The sequence below is a fragment of the Rhinolophus sinicus genome, linkage group LG04 (assembly GCF_036562045.2).
Source record: "Rhinolophus sinicus isolate RSC01 linkage group LG04, ASM3656204v1, whole genome shotgun sequence".
NCBI lineage: Eukaryota > Metazoa > Chordata > Mammalia > Chiroptera > Rhinolophidae > Rhinolophus > Rhinolophus sinicus.
This window is the reverse complement of record NC_133754.1, coordinates 112,510,707-112,527,430: the sequence shown is the minus strand read 5'-3', so window position 1 is coordinate 112,527,430 and position 16,724 is coordinate 112,510,707. Positions and strand designations below refer to the sequence as shown.

At 40.6% G+C, this 16,724-nt stretch overlaps 1 protein-coding gene across 3 annotated transcripts in view; it reads left to right on the top strand.

Annotated features, from left to right (window-relative positions):
* LOC109434748 (constitutive coactivator of PPAR-gamma-like protein 1) overlaps positions 1-16,724 on the top strand; it is a 102,524-nt gene that overhangs the window by 1,565 nt on the left and 84,235 nt on the right. The window lies entirely within an intron of this gene.

Here is a 16,724-nt window from a genome sequence, read left to right as displayed (position 1 = left end):
CTGGCGGGCAGCTGCAAGTGTCCGGGAGCCCCGCCGCCCAGGCTGTTCGAGACCCTCAGAAACGGCGGGTAGGTGCAGATCAGGCTCGCAGGGTGCAGCAAGCGTCCCCCTATCAGAGACCCCCGAGTGCTCCCCCACTTTTTGAGGTGGGCTGGTGACTACCCTGAGCTTTGATGAGGTACCCATACCCGTGTTCGAAAAGCAATGCTTGGACTGCAACAGGTTTTTCGTGGGGGCTGGTGGGCTAGATGGCGACAGGAAGGGGTCCCCAGTTGGTGGGGGTGGGTGGAAACTGCCCGCTGCTGTCACCTCGTCTCAGCCGGGCATTGACCTGGATAAGGCCTGCGGAATTGGCCCCCCTTGAGAACGCGGGGCAGTGTCCAGGTTCCCTGTAAGATGACAGTCTTAGAGACATTGTCTGATTTTGTGTTAGAATTCAAAGAATCGTAACATTTGACTCGATGGAATTTTGTCAGTTCTGTGACTTAGAGTCTGTATGAACGAGTCTTAAAGTTCTTGGGATCTGTGTGTCTGCTGTGAAAGGAGTAGTTCCCAGTTAGGGAGAAGAGCATGTGAATCAGTTTCCAGGATTTACTTCTCTCAGCACAGTGGGGACTCCACTACTTTGGGCCATGCACCCAGGTAATCAGAGCTTCTGCTGTGGCTGCTCTGCTGTCCCTTTGGCAGAGGACGCCTTGCTGAACCTGGGCCACGGAGAGCTTCAGGACCAGCAGTGAGGGCAGAGATAACATGCAAATCACTGACCCTTGACTTGAGTTTTTATTGCTTCCTTTTCACTGTTTTTCTTTAAAATTTTTGGGGAACCTGTGTTGGTTTTCTGGCCCTTGCCACTCTTTCTTCCAGTGTGTCCTTCCTTTGCTTCTGCTTGAAGCCCAAAGTTTGTGAAATTGAAACTCTTCCTGACTGCCCCTACTGCCTGCACTGAGATGGTGGTGGTTAAGCCTAAAGTGATAGCGGAAGTCCCACCCCATCCTGTTGCAATTGGTGACAGGGTTTCTAAGTCTGTGGGTCGGGGCTGCTGAAAGAGCAGCGATTGGTCTGTGAGCATGGCACAGACACAGCATGTCCCCTGGGGAAGTTCGGGTGAGAGCCAGGGGCTGCTGCTGGCATTTTCTGCCCTGGAACCTGGGCTCTCTGAGAAGTAAAGCAGTGCCATTCCCAGAGGTGAACCACCTCCAGAAAATGTTATGAGTGTGAACAGTTTTATCTTGTTCAGAGATGGAAACTGCTACTAGAAAGACAGGATGAGCTTTCTAGTGAAGTGACTTTCAAAGGAACACTGTCAGTATTAGGATTAGAATCTGTCTGTACAGTCACTATCTTTTGAAACAACTGCTGAATTCTTTTTTTTTTTTAATGAGGGCATGCTGGTGAAATTTTTTTTAACAGCACACTTTCTTTATATTTATCTTTGCACCCCTGTGAATGTCTCGCTTACCTACTAGGCGCTCAGAATTTTGACCAATGTGTGAATAAGTGTTTGGAGACTAGATTTAAGATCATTGCTTCCACTAAGGTTTCTGGACACGAAATAATTTTGTCTGTTATTATTTTGCTTTAGGTAAACTGATACAGAATCATAGTATAGTGTTAATTGCAGATTAATGTAATAATGATTCTATTACCTGATGGTCACTTCCCTGGCAACTTCACCTTTTTGGAAAATGCCTAAGAAATTTAGCTACTAGAAGTTTCTCAGCAAAGGGTAAGTCAGAAGTTTTAGTACAGTGACCCAAAAAAAGATGCTTCTCTTTCCTCACCGAAGAATCAAGTTCTCTCCTTCACAGACTGCCCTCTCCTTTTTAGATGTAATTCTGATAAGTTTAGTTATCTGTTTCTAAACTCAGCTTGAGAAAAGGGTGCAGAGGAAAGTCTGCCAGAGGCAGGAGCACCATTAATAGCAAGAAGTGACACTTCACAAGGGAGGAGATAGAAGATACAAAAGCTATAAAAAGCAGACATCATTCTGGGGCTACTTAGAAAAAGGAAAACAACCCTGTGTACTTCAGTAGCCCCTGAGGATGGTACAGTGTTTATAAGGTTGATTTTGAGTCAGAAGAATTTTATGTTCAGCATTCTCTGCGGGAGTAAAACAGTGTGTACTGTTTTTTAAAAATGCCCATTAAAATGGTTAAGGAAATTAAAACTGTGATGACATATCACTACATACCTGTTAGAATGGCTGAAATAAACAACACTGACAATATCAAGTGCCAACAAGAACGCTGTGCAGCGGGAATCATCTGGCATGGCGGGTGGGAATGTAAGAGGGCACCGCCACCCTGGAGAAGAGCTCAGTGGTTTCTTACAGAGTTGAACATACATTTCCCATATGATCCAGCAGTCCTACTCCTGGATATTTACCTAGTGAAATTTTTATTCACACAAAAATCATACATGAATGTTCATAGTAGTTTTGTTCATAATAGCCCAAACTTGAAACAACCAAAATAACGTTTAATAGGTGAATAGTTAAACTGTGGTACATCTGTACTATGCAGTACTTCTTAGCAATAGAAAGGGAGGAACTATTGATACATTCAACAACTTGGATGAATCTTTAAGGTTTTATATTGAGTAAAAGAAGCCAGGCTCAAAAGGTATGATTCTAGTTATGATACTGTTCTCATGGGGATAAGCTTATAGCGATGGGGGCAGATCATTGGTTGCCAGAGGGGAAGGGCAAGGGAGTGTGACTACAAAGGGGCAGGGCAGCAGGAGGGAACTTTTTGGGGTGATGGAACTGTTCTGTATCTTGATGATGATGAAGGTAGCGTATTTTAAAATCATAGAACTATACAGTAAATAAAAGCTATAAAGTAAGTAAAAGTTCATTTTACTGCGCGATAATCAGTACTTTTTTTCTTTGAAGAAAAAGTTAAATAAAAACTGACAGAAATACCTCACTATGTAATGTTGGGCATATGAGGCCTTTCTCTTATACAAATTGGACTTGAGGTTTCTGTAAACTTTCAGAGAGGTTTAATTTCCAGTCAGCTTTGCTTAGAGAAATTTTTTTTGACTTAGAAGAGTATGTCTTTGATAGAGTAATAATTGTCATTTTTTTGTACAGTAATAATTATGTTTCTTTAGCCATTAGAAGTTCGCCTATGTAATCAGCTAATTTTGTTCAGGTCCCTAAACTGCCTGGCCTGAACTTGGCTTCTGCTGGTTACTGAGCATTTCCTTTTGTATGCCTTGAATCATCATAACCTTTGACACTAGTGAGGGACTGATGTTTATTTAAAAATCTTAGTGGCATTGAATCCCTGGAGCTTTCCTAAAAATGTTCATATCACAAGACTTGTAGTGTCAGTGAGCGGGTTTATGATGAAGTTCTTTAGATCTTGTCCGGAATCAGTGTTCTGGCGGCATACTTACTTAGACCTTACACAAAGCAGTGCTCGTGTTTTAAGTCAGGAGAAGAATGTGATATTCGGCTGTGGCCTGAGATTTTGAGATGATGATCTCTTTCCTTGTACGTGGTGGGGGAGGGGGACTAACCTGTAAGGTGCCAGGCCCTTGTTAGGTCCTTTCTCTCGCAGGGCTGTCGGTCTCATTTAGCCATCCACATTTTATCCCATTTAATATGGGAAAAACAGGCTTGCTGATTAAGTGACACCTGCGGACAAGTAACCAGTAACCTCTTCAAAAGGGAAGTTGCCTGGCTGAAGGCAAAGTTCAGTTTCATTGTGTAAGAATGCTTTGGGGTGTGCCTACATGCAGTTCACTTTCGGGTCAGATCTGATAGCAAAACGCCTCTATTGCTTTTTCCAGTTAGAATGGGAGTGACACAGTTTCTATCCCGGAGACACTGAAAACTAGCAATATACCTTATTCTATTTTTTTTCCCATTACAAGTCATGCTCTTGTAGAAGTATATGTAGACTTAGGTAAAAGTACATTGACCAGGGAATAACTCTAACCAGTCATCCATTTAAAATACTTGTTTTAAAATATTTTCTTCCAGTGTACCAGTTTTATGACCGGCTTATTTCTCTTAGCCTAATGTCTTCAAGGTTTATCCATGTTGTATCATTGTGTCAGAATTCCCCTCCTTTTTAAGGCTTAATAATACTTAATTGATGGATAGACCACATTTGGTTTATCCATCCATCCTTCCATGGATGCTTGGATTGCTTCCCCTTTGGGCTATTGTGAATAGTGAATAATGCTGCTATGAACATGGGTGTACAAAAATCTGTTCAAGTGCCTGCATTCAGTTCTTTTGGGTGTATACCCAGAAATGGAATTGCTGAATCATTTGGTAATTCTATATTTAATTTCTCAAGGAATCACCATACCATTTTCCACAGCAACTGTCTACATATACTGTACATTATACATTATGTTATTACAGTGTAGTTTTAATTTTTAAGATTAATGTGATCACACAATACATTATTCAGCAACTTGCTTTTTTAAGTATGTAAAACAATATTTCCACGTCTGTACTTATAGTTCTAATTCATTTTAATGCCTGCATAGTGTTTCATAATTTATCCAACCTCTATAAATGGTATGTACACAAACTTGGTAGGTCCAAGAGTGTGTACATTTTAAAAGTCTTACAGGACTGTAGAGCTGACATTGCCAGATCTTCAGATTTTTTAAGAAAGCCAGAAATCCAGATTTTTATTTGAAATTATCTCATTTGAAAAATACTGTTTAGGCCAAGCAAAACAGACTTCAGGCTAGATTTAGCTCTTGAATCACCAATTTGTGAATTCAGCACTGATGCCTAAATCTCCCTAGCCCCTTTTTTTTAAGTTTAAAGTTAGACTTAACAAAGTCCACTCTTTCTCTTCCTATCTGCCTTATTGCATTCTTTTGATTATCAAAGTGTTTCCATTTCCTGGGTTTACTGAAATAGGACTTGCCATAAATGCCACACTTCTCTGGACCTTCTCCATTATACACTCTTCCTTCTAATAATCTATCTACATGTCCATTCAACATCTGACAATTTCCAGGGCACACTTTTACTGTCTTCAAAGACTTGAGCAGCTGATTTTACCTGCTGAGAGATCATTTCCTTGACCTGGTCAACACACAAACTGACCATTCTCATCCCTAATCGGGCCTCACCTTCCTCAACCTGACTGACTAGTGTATTTTCACGTTAGTTACCCCAGAGTTTGGACCTTATAATCAGTAGAAAAAGTGACACCACCTTTCAGACTTAAAACTCCATGTGTCCTCTGCAGCCTGCCCTGCTGCTCATCCTTTTCCAGCCCACCATCCTTTCTCCCACTGTCTTCCGATCTCACTGTTGTCCTTACTGGTTTGAACATTGTGGTCACCTGCTTCAGGGTAAGCTCGCGAGCTGCCACCCCAGAGCCACCCTTGGCATTTCGTTACCCTGTCCTGCCACTCCACAATGTGTCATGTCAATTCTAGCCCAACAATCTCCCACGTACTCTCCTCGTCATTTCCAGTGCCTCCAACCTATGAACTCAAAAGGTGTAACAAAAGGGGTAACAAGTGCTTTGCAAACCCATTGGTGGGTTCTGAAACCAGATTATTGGGTGTTTACTAGCATTTAGAAAAAATGATAAAGAATAAAATGGAACAAAAAGGTAGACTGTAAGACATATACTAAGGGTAAATACCAGTTCATTAAACCATGGTTTACTGTGGGGAGTAGTCAGAATTGCCTCTGGGTCTGACCTGGCCCCCACACCCAGTGTCTCATCAGTAGACCTCATCTCAGATGGGTCACTCTCCTGTCAACACTTGAACAAAACCATTAATCCAAACTCCTTATTCAGTTAGACCCCACTGCAACCTGAACCCATTCCACCTTCCTTTGTTTCACAGTCCCTCTGCTGTACTTTTTAAATGCTCCCGACCAAACTGCTCATTTTCCCCAAGAAATGTCCGACTTTCTAGCTTCTGCTTTCGTTGCTCCCTCTTGTCTACCCCACTTTTGCTTGTCAGAAATTTTACTCATACTTCATCTCAATGCCAGCTTCCTTCGTGGAGTCTCTTCTGATGTTCCCAAAGGTGGACCAGGGACACACATGCAGTGTCATCTATTTGCAGTGGTGGTTCCTGCAGTCTGCTTTCTTACAGCTACCTGTACATGTATCTCCCCCACTAACTACAAGCTGCTTGAGGCCAGGGACTAATATACTCCTCTTGTATTTCCTGTATGTTTAATGTAGGCACTCAGCTTTCAAATGAAATGTTTGTTCTGTATAAATAGCCAGACAAATGATTTTCTTTTAAAACCTGAATCAATGGCCATTATGTAAGATTTAGTTTTTTTATCTTAAATTTCTTATGCTGTCTTTTCTGAATGGTTCCCTGTGATGATTCATTCTCCCTTTAGCAAACACTGAAGGCCTGTTATTGGCCAGGCATGAGGAGCGACTGTAACAGGAAAGAACCCACCCCCTTCAAGGAGCTTAGTCTGGTGGGGGCGGGGACTCATTTATGTTATTTCCCCTTGTCAGTGTTGGAACACTATTTGATGCCATGGGACAACCTATTTAATCATTGAAGACTAGTGAGTGGTCCTCACTGGGGAGTGGTTTTGGCAATGTCTAGAGACATTTTTAATGTCCATAACTGGGGACATTCTGTGACCACAGGCAGAGAGGCCCAGGATGCTGGTAAATGTCCTGCAATGCACAGGACAGCCCTACAGCAAAGAATTAGCCGTCCCCCAAATACCAGTAGTGCTGAGGCTAGGTAATCCTGGTGTGAACACATCAAAGAATTCTGGGCTTCGGGCCCTTAGTAGAGCCATGTAAATGTTTGAAGTAGAGATGTCTAAGTATACCAGGAAGACAAGTAAAAAAATACAGCTTAGTTTTCTACATTAAAATACATGCACACCCCATTTCTAATATGTTTCTAAACCCACGTTGCTCTTCATTTTGTTTTGTACAATGGGAATTTATACAATGGAAAGAAACAAATTAGCATATACTACACATTCCAGTAATCAACCATAGGAATAAATGCCAAATACCATGTAATATGAAGAGGAGGTACTTTATTTAAAAAAAAATTGTAAATTGATATATAATTGACATATAACATTCCATTATAGGTGTACAACGTAATGAGTCAATTTTGTGTATATTGTAAAATGATTACTACGGTAAGCTTAGTTAACCCATTTTTTGCGGGAAACGAGTAAACTCATCATATCGCCTCTAGTTGGAACCGGCAAAAATTTTGCAAAGTAAATAAATAGAGACCTCTTTTTAAACTAAAACACTGAAAGTTTCATAGAAAAATATCAAATAGATCGAAAGATATGAATATTTTACCGAAAGTCTAATTTTGGCGAGAAAATGTCAAAAAAGCCCCGCGTTACGACGCGATTTGGCGGGAAAATGCCCGCTTACAAAGTGTTAACATCCATCACCTCACATAGTTGCAAAAATTTTTTTCTTTCGGAGTTCTCTTAGCAACTTTCAAATATACAGTAAGTATGTTTAACTATAGTCACCGTGCTGTATATTACATCCCCAGGACTTACTTATTTTATAACGAAATTATTTGCCCACCCTTCACCCTGAAGAGGAGATAACTTTAGCATTTGAAAAATTAGATCTATAGACAAATTTTTCTAAATACAACAATTGAATGAATCAGTTCAGATAGAAAGTATTCTAAAATTCTCCAAATACAAATAAATGAATCAGTTCAGATAAAAAGTATTCTAAAATTCTCCAAATGTCTCTATATAGCTGGCATTTATTTTATTTTTAATTATATGTATGTTTTCTGTAGAAAGTAAGTCCTCTGACCTTGCCTATTATCTAGCTCTTAGAACATTACCTGGTGTGTAGTAGGTCTTTAAAATGTATGTGATAAATGGATGCATAAATCAGTTCTAGGCTCACCAGCTATTCATTCCCCTTGTGCAAGGCAGTATTGTGGCAGAAAGATGGTAGAAAGTTCAAGTGTTCAAATCCGGTCCAGTCAATTCCACACATAAGTAGTCTCAGCTTGGCCATCTGGTGCAGAGACTTTATCTTTAAATAAACCCTCTATGCTTCTTAAGTAGGAGCTGTGTGGAAGACATAAAAGGGGTAACTGCTTAGGGGAAGTGGCTGAATTTGGCCATCTTTTCTCCCTTGTTGTACCTGGTTCTATTGAACATTGTTTCTAGGCATCTTAGGGCTGGTATCGAGTTGAACTTGACACACTGAATTATCTGCAAAGGAGATGGTAAATCTGCACAATAGTTAAGGATCTGTGATCTAGAAATTTGATCCTTTTGTGCCCTAGGCACTTGGCATTTCCCACTTGTTTCTGGAATAAATTGACTTCTTTAGAAAGACTGAACCTACCATGCTATAGGTATTTTGCTGGTGATTGCAGGAAAATGTACTGGAGGGTGTGTTGCTGGCTGGTTGACTTTCCGTACCCTGCAGTTCGTTTCAGGCGCAGGAGTGCTCACCAGTCCAGACTTGGGGGGGCCTTACTGTACTGCTTGGGTGAGCACAGGCACCATGGTTTTTCAATCGCTTGCACCTATGGGAGCCATAAAATATTTCAATAACGAGTTTGCTAGTGTCACCATCTTGAAATAAATTGCATAAATCTGAGATTTCCTAAATTCTGAAACTTAAATTTTGATGTATTTTGAAATTAGATTTTTCACAAGAATGATATTTTTAGAGGTTAGCTGAGTTATTAGAAAATTGATGTAGTTGGCTAAATAGACACTGAATACAAACAATGTTGGTGTTTCCTTCTCTTTATCATTTTATATATTTTTATTTTTCAAGTTTATAAAGTTGATTTTGCATTTCTTTTATGACAGTCACTGTCTTATTTATTTTTTTTAGCAGAGAAAGAAAACAGTTTCATTATTGAGTAAGTATTGAACCAGACTGCAATCACATTACAGGCAATCTGCTAAAGAGATTGCAAAGAAAAAAGAAATCTCATCCTTTTATATAGCCTGGCAGATACAATCCATTACATACATGCCAATGTCATTATCCAAAGGAAAAATAAAACTTCTATCTTCGGACAAGTTGGATGTTACATCATGGAGCCAAGCGCCTAGGATTCCCAAGAAAATGGAGAGACTAGACGTCTCTTTTCATTATTACACATTTTTTTAATTGTAGTAAACTATGCGTAACAAAAATTTTACCATTTTAAGCGTTGTTAAGTGTACAGTTCAGTGGAAATTAAGTACATGTACACTGCTGTGCAACCATCACCACCATCCCTCTCCAGAACTTACTCATCTCCCCAAATTGAAACTCTGTGCCCATTAAACACATCCTCCATTCCTCCTCCCCAGACTCTGGCACCCACCATTCTTCTTTCTGTCTCTATGAATTTGATGACTCCAGGTCCCTCATATAAGTAGAATCACACAGTATTTGTCCTTTTGTGTCTGGCTTATTTCACTTAGCATAATATCTTCAAGGTTCATTCATATGGTAGCATGTGTCCTTTTCAAGGCTGGATAATCTGTTTAACGTATACACCACATTTTACTTACCCATTCATCCGTCGATAGACACTTGGGTTGCTTCCACCTTTTGGCTATTGTGAATAATACTACTATGGAAATGGGGGTGCAAATATCTGTTCGAGTTCCTGCTTTTAGTTCTTTTGGATATATATTCAGAAATGGAATTGCTGGGTCATATAGTAATTCTGTGTTTAATGTTTTTCCATAGCAGCTGCACTATTTTACATTCCCACCGGCAATGTGTGAGGGTTCCCATTTCTCCACATCCTTGCTTATTTTTGTTTTTTGGGGTAGGGTTTTTTTTTTTCTTATAGTAGCTATCTTAATAGGTGTGAAATAGTATCTCATTGTGGTTTGATTTACATTTCCCTTATGATTAATGAAGCTGAGGATCTTTTCCCATGCCCTCCCTTATTTTAAAAGAAATTATTTTTTCTTTTTTAGATCACTGCAACCAATTCTCTTAGATACATAATATAGGAAGATTATTCAGCTATGATTTCAGATTTCCTGAGAAGAGATTTTTCTTTACAGTCATAGCTAATATAGGTTATAACATTTAAATTACCCTTTTTAAGTAAGCAACAATAAAAACTTCCACCAAATTAGAGTTGATTTTTACGGTCTCATTCTTCTGCTGGACTTGAATAGGGAGTAAATATAGCTTAAGTATTACCGACCTAATATCCAGTGATTACAGTTCAGCTGGATAAAGGTGAAAGCCTGTGGGGTTTTTTTCTTAAAAGAATTTAAGTCAACTCGTATTCTCTTACGTTCAGGCTGACTTATCTTTTAAATTTAATAGCTGGCTGATACGTCACATTATTCCTTTAGTGGGTGTAAAATTATTCTAATGAAAAACCACATATAGCATTTTTTTCTTTCTGTCAGAAAATCTGTTTATGACAATAGTGTTTCAGATCCTGTATGAAGAGTATGAAGAAGCAGATCGTTTTTCATACAGCTCACTTAAAAGTAAATGGTAGCTGACATTTATCAAAAGCTTCGTATGTATGAATTATTTTGAGTTGTTTACATGTAGTAACTCATTTAAGTGTCACAGCTACCATATGAGGTAGGGGAGTATTATTATTTTTGCGGATGAAGAAATAGAAATACAGAAAGTATTAAAGTAGGCAGTGGAATTCACCCACTTGTTGCCAGAGACAAAAACTTCACTGTATAAGTGCTTCTTCACTGGAGATTAGGAGTAGGTAACTGTGTTCCCTTTTCGTTCTTATGGGACTGTCCGCATAGCGGCTTTCAGCATTAATAAATAACTATACTCGCAAAGTAAGCTTGGGGATTTTTTAGTCATTATTGCTTGTAAAAACAAAAGTTTTGGTGTATCTGCTTTTTTAATGATGAAGCTTAAAACTATTGAGATAAAAAGATTTACCTAGGATTCTGTGGCAGATATGTAGTAACATAAAATTACCACCAGCTAAGTACAAAATTTTTCATTGGGACCAAAAATTTTGCCAGCTACTAAAGCGCTTCAGTGCTGGCTACATCCACCATATTTCTTGGATGGATGGGTGGAGAGCGGAGGCAAGGTGTTCGCTGCTTCCCTGTGTGGTCATAGCTCCCACTGTGGCGAGAGCAGGACTCCATTCTCTGGATGCGGGAGCGCTAGGATTTCACTTCCTTGACCTGAAGCTGCATTTTGATATGGTGCGATGACAGCCACAGCAAAAATAAATCATGGCCTCTTGTCTAAGGTGGCGGGTGGTCTCTGGTTACCAGCCTGGAGTTTCCATAAAGAGGCAACGTGTGATTCCAAGTTTGGCTCACTCTGTGGGTGGGAAGCTTTACCCCCTTCTGTTAACACCTGTAGGTAGATAAGTCTCAGGCCTTAATTTTTTAGCTTCCTTTATACTTTTTAAGAGTTCAAATTGAAATAATATTCCCAACATTGTATTTAATAGTATTACCCTCTTCTAAAATTAGAATTAAGATTAGACAAACCAATTTCATTGTATTGTGCCCAGTTCAAGCTAGGAACTGGAAGGCCAGGGAACGGGAGAAACAGAACACAGGTGAGTCTGTAGATTAGACATGAGATGGGAAACAGGAGTGAAAGGCCTTCAGACCAGAAGAAAAGACACGCTTGAAGGCAAAAGAACAGCTGATTCCCTGTCAGACCCTGCTTACCGAAGCTTCACCTCTGCATTTAATTTTTATTTTTAGTTAAATAACTGCCTCTCAAGTTCTATTTTGACTCAACGCAGACCTTTTTCTTATCCCCACCCAAACTGTGCATCGAGTCTTCTTTTCGCCCCATCCAGTCCTCTGCACCCAGCTCTTTCTCAGGCTTTTGACTCTTCTTGGTTGTTGGACCTCATTCACTCGCTCCCTCCCTCACTCACAGGTTTGTAGTTAACCAGTCCTGTCTGTGGGAGGCCTTCTACTTCCCTCAGTTGGATTGTCTGGTGGAGAGTTGTGTTTTCTATAATAGGCTCTTGGAGACATTGCCCTGATGAAGTAGCTGAAAACAGTCTTTCAGCTGGTGTCTTGTAGCCAATTGACGTTTTTCTTTTTAAAGTAAACTTCTTCGGAATAATTTTAGGTTTACAGAAAAGTTGCAAAGATGGTTCAGAGAATTCCTGAATATCTCTCACTCAGCTTCCCTGCATGTTAATATTCTATATCAAAACTGAGAAATTAGCATTAGAATTTATAAACTATCCGCAGTACCATTAACTGCATTATATAATTCATTCAGATTTCATCCATTTTCTACCCGTGTCCTTTTCGGCTCCAGGACCCAATCCCTGCTGCCCTTTTCACCTAAAGGTGTCCATTGTCAGCTATGGTCTGGAACAGCTTAGACTCTGATTCTCTCTGGTGACCTTGACACTTTGGAGGTCTGATCAGGTATGTTGTAGGCTGGCTTCTGATTTGGGCTGTCAGATGTTTCCTTGTGATTTGGGGAGAATGCCCCACAGGTGCATTGCCCATCTCATCACACTGTACCTGTTGCATGACGTCAACAGGACTCTGTTGACCGTGACCCTGGTCACTTGGTGAAGGTGGTCTGTGATATGACTGTTGTCTCTTTTGCTGGTTTGGTTCTTGGAAGCCATCATTCAGTCCAGCCCACATTCAAGGGGAGTTGAGGAATTTTACATTATTATTTGAATTCTTTAAAGAGGAAGATTTGTGTCTTCTTCCCCTTTTACTTATTTCATCATTTATATCAATATGGGTTCATGTATTCATTTTGTTCTTTGGGTTATAACTCAGTACTTGTTATTTATTTTGTTGCACAAATTGTTCCAGCTTTGGCCATTGGGTATCTTGCAGGTGGGCTCCTGTGTCCCTCTGACACACCCTATCCTTCGTTTATGAGCACTGTCTTCCTTTCTGGCACCACAAGGTAGATACTCTGGGCTCACGTTGGATTTCCTTGTCTTGGCATCATCCATTTTCCTCAAGGGCTCTGGTCCTTTTTAGTGGAGAATGGTATTTAGAAACCAGATCTGGGTTCAGGTGTCCCTGCTTCTAGGTCTTCAGCTGACAGCCGGGACATGTGCACATGTAGACTAACCCACACATACACATTTACCTCTAATGATTTCTGTGCCCATCTTTGTGTTCGTGTGTCACCTGTGCGCCAGTTCTTATGGGCGTCTCCGTGGCTGACCAGCACCACAGGCCTCCTCCCTCTGCACATTTCTAACCCTGTGCTCTGAGGGGTAGACACCAGCTCGTCCTCCATCCATTCATTCCATCCTTAAGCACTGAATGCTTTCAGCATTGTTCACCCATAACCCTGGCAGACAGATTACCGAGGAGAGTTCATTGTCAGTGTGCCGTCTCTATCCTCAGGTCTCACAGCTTCCACTCAAAACATTGTTTTCCAGTGTTACCTCGCGGAGCTTCCCCCACCCTGCTCGGTGGCGTTATTTCAGACAATTTAAAATATAGTTGCATACGTTTGTCAGTCTGTTTTCTGTCCTGGCACCCCTGACATCCTGGCAGGTTTTTTTAAAAATCATATGTTCAAGTTCATCTTCTGTATGAGATGTACAGTCTACTGAGTTTGGACAAATACATAGAATCATGTTGTGTCCACTACCCCAAATGTTAGCTCTTACTCTTTCATTCAGGGTTTTTGTGGTTTTCTGTTTTTCCCTGACATTGTTGCACCCCACTCCCGTTGTTCATTGGCCCATTGGGAAGGATCGCATTTCTCTTACATTGTGATTTTTTAATGCCATGTTGCCTTTCCTCATGCAAAGGCATTATGAGTTCTAACACTGGGGGAGAATATTAGAGTTTTAGAAGTTGAAGGAACCTGAAAGATCCACTAATTTTACATCTTAGCTGGGCATGTTGGGCATCAAGCCAGAACCAGAACCCAGGCATTTAGGTTCTTCTCCCTGTCACTGTCTCTCCGGGTGCCTGAGATAGGAAAGATGAGCAAGGCCACAGATTGCCAAACTTTGCTTTAATTTAGGTCTGTGCTTATGGGTGTAGTTACTTTACTTTTGTTTTAGGAGTTTAATTCTAGCAGGCAACTATTTGTTTAATGTTGGTTTAGGGGAGGATTTAAGGTATTTTTAATCACTTTGTTACCAGGAAAACGATGTCGAAAACCTCGGCTCTTCGTCTTCTTGAATGAATGAATTCAGTCGAGATAGAAATTTGTGCAGCATGAACAGCAGAAGTTTATTAGTAGAAGAGAGTACACGCCTAGACTAGACGTGGAGCAGGCTGACCCAAGAGAGGGAAGCAGGCTCTCCTTACATTGCATGAAGGCTTTTATTTCTATGGGTAGAATTGCCTCCCCCTCTCCCTTCCTTTATCTCTCCTTTCCCTGAGGTGCCTAGTCTTCTGGCATTTAGCAATGCATTTCTTTGATTTAGGGGCATGTGTAAACACATCACTTTGGGATATGTGAAAACCTGGAGTCCTGTTGGGCAGCTGCCAGGGTCTTGACCCAAGTAGGAGCTGCAGCAAGCAGCTTTCTAACCGGGGCTAAATTTCTCTTTCTGCTCACTTCTTTCTATCTACCTACCCTATCAACTTTACTTTTTAATGCCAATCTGAAATCACATGTTCTGAATGAACAAGGAAGTGTGTTTGGGGCAGTTGAAGGAGGTGATTGTGGAGTGCTATCCATTGCACTCTCCACATAAAAATTCTCTGGAAATCTCTATTGGGTGTTGGCTTCTACTGGACAGAGGATGTCTTATTCAGTTTTATAGGTAGTTTAAAGATTGGGGGCCCCCAAATGGAACCCCCAGTGGTTTTCATTTCTGTGCTTACCATGTGCCAGGCACAAAACTAAACACTTGATACGCAGATGAGTAGGCTTCCCACTTTGTCATCTGGCAACACAGGGCATGTGAAAGGAGCGTGTGTCCCCAGTGCAGTGGCACAGAGATGGCTAGAGTGGGCATGGTTTATACTAGTGAGGTTGCTTCACCTTTTTATTCAATGTTTTCCTTTTAAAAAAGTCTTTTATAGACATAATTGCACCACCCGGACACAGCTGTGGTGGTTTTTGCCCTTTCCCTTCCAGTCTTTCCACAGACAGTTTTACATGGCTGGCTGTATGTACAGGATATTGTCTTCTGAAATGGTTTTGTTTAATATTTTGTTATAAGCTTTCCCCAAGTTTTTTCACAATAGTGTAGCTGCTTTATTTACTCGACTCCTTGATCTTAATTTGTTTTCCCCCCACAGGAGCCTACCCTGACCCTTTTTATGTTCCCAACGATTTTTACCGTATGCGTTGGTTTCTTAGGCTCTATTTCCTGGAGTAAGATTACTGGGTCAGAGAGCATGACCATTTTACAACTCTGGAAATACATTGCCTATTGTTTTATAGCCCAACAGCCTTCCTTGAAACCCTGCCAGATTGGACCGATCACTGCCTGCTCTGCTCCATCACCTACAGCTTCCGCCTGGGTGAGCAGGGTGGGGCTGCACACACACACACACACACACACCGCACTCACCTCTGGGCCTACCACCTGGCACTTGCCCTGCAATCCACACTGGCTGGCCCCTTTTCTTACCTCCAGGTCGTTGTGAGGATAACATGGTATAATAGCACCGTGAGGCACACTGCCCAGAGACTGGCAGTGAGTGGGTGCTCAGGGCCGACAAGCCACGACAAGCCACGTCATCTCGACTGCTCTCCTAGAGGTGGGCAGGGCCAGGCTCTGAGCTGCTCTCAGCCTCAATTTCCTGGAAGAATGGATTAGTAAACTCTGTCACAAAATACAAATACTGAGTATAGTACTCACCTCATACATTTAATTCTGCCTCATCTCTACAGGATGTCTGGTCTGTGGAGCAAGTGGCCATGCTGTCTTTTCTAGAACTTCATGGAGAGGTGGGGAGTGAGGGGATGGTAGCTCACACTCTTTTATTTCAGGGCCTCTTAGGAAACTATGCAGGCTTACTGTTAAAGATGTCGGCAAAACAGCCAGGAATTGTTGGTTATTTTTAAATGCTTTAATACATTGCTGTAATATAAAGTTCTACATGGTGAGTGATTTGAGGTAGAGAGCTTGGACTTGGAGGTTATCCTTTCAAGAATGTGAGAAGACAAAGCCAGCCTAATTTTAGAATTTTTTTTTTAAAACTTTTGTATTTTAGTGAATGTACAGTGTTTATAGATTAAGGCATAAACCAACATTCTCCTAAGAAATAGAACATTAGTTGACTAATTTCTTGTTTATTTTTTCTTGTAAACTAAAATATTTCCGTCAAAATATTTATATAGAGAATGCAGAAAATTATTTTTCCTTTAAATATGCATATTTAAAAGGTTTGCTTTGCCTCAAAATGAGATTTCATTATAATTAACTTCCCAACAAAATTTGGTGACCACTTTTATGAGAATCAGTGAGAAAGGAGAGTAACTCCGCACACAGTGTTATCTAGTAGGTGACCATTGAATACTCAGCCTTAATTTTTAATATAATTTAATTTTAATTCAATGTAGCCACACAGTGGACAGTGTAGTTCTAGAAATTCACATTTAAGGGCACATGATTTTCACCTTTAGGGCTCTGTGGAGACTTAATTTTTCATAGGTAGGTGAATCACCTGATATAGTTTAAAATTATGTTTTCTAAAATACCTTATCCACTGTAGAAACAAACAAATAACCCAGCAGATTGTAATTGGGTGCATGAATTTGGGAAATGGCAGGAGAGGAATCACTTGTCTTTGACTTTATGTATTTTAGGAAAATGTTTTACAAATGCCTTTGGTATGTGTTTAG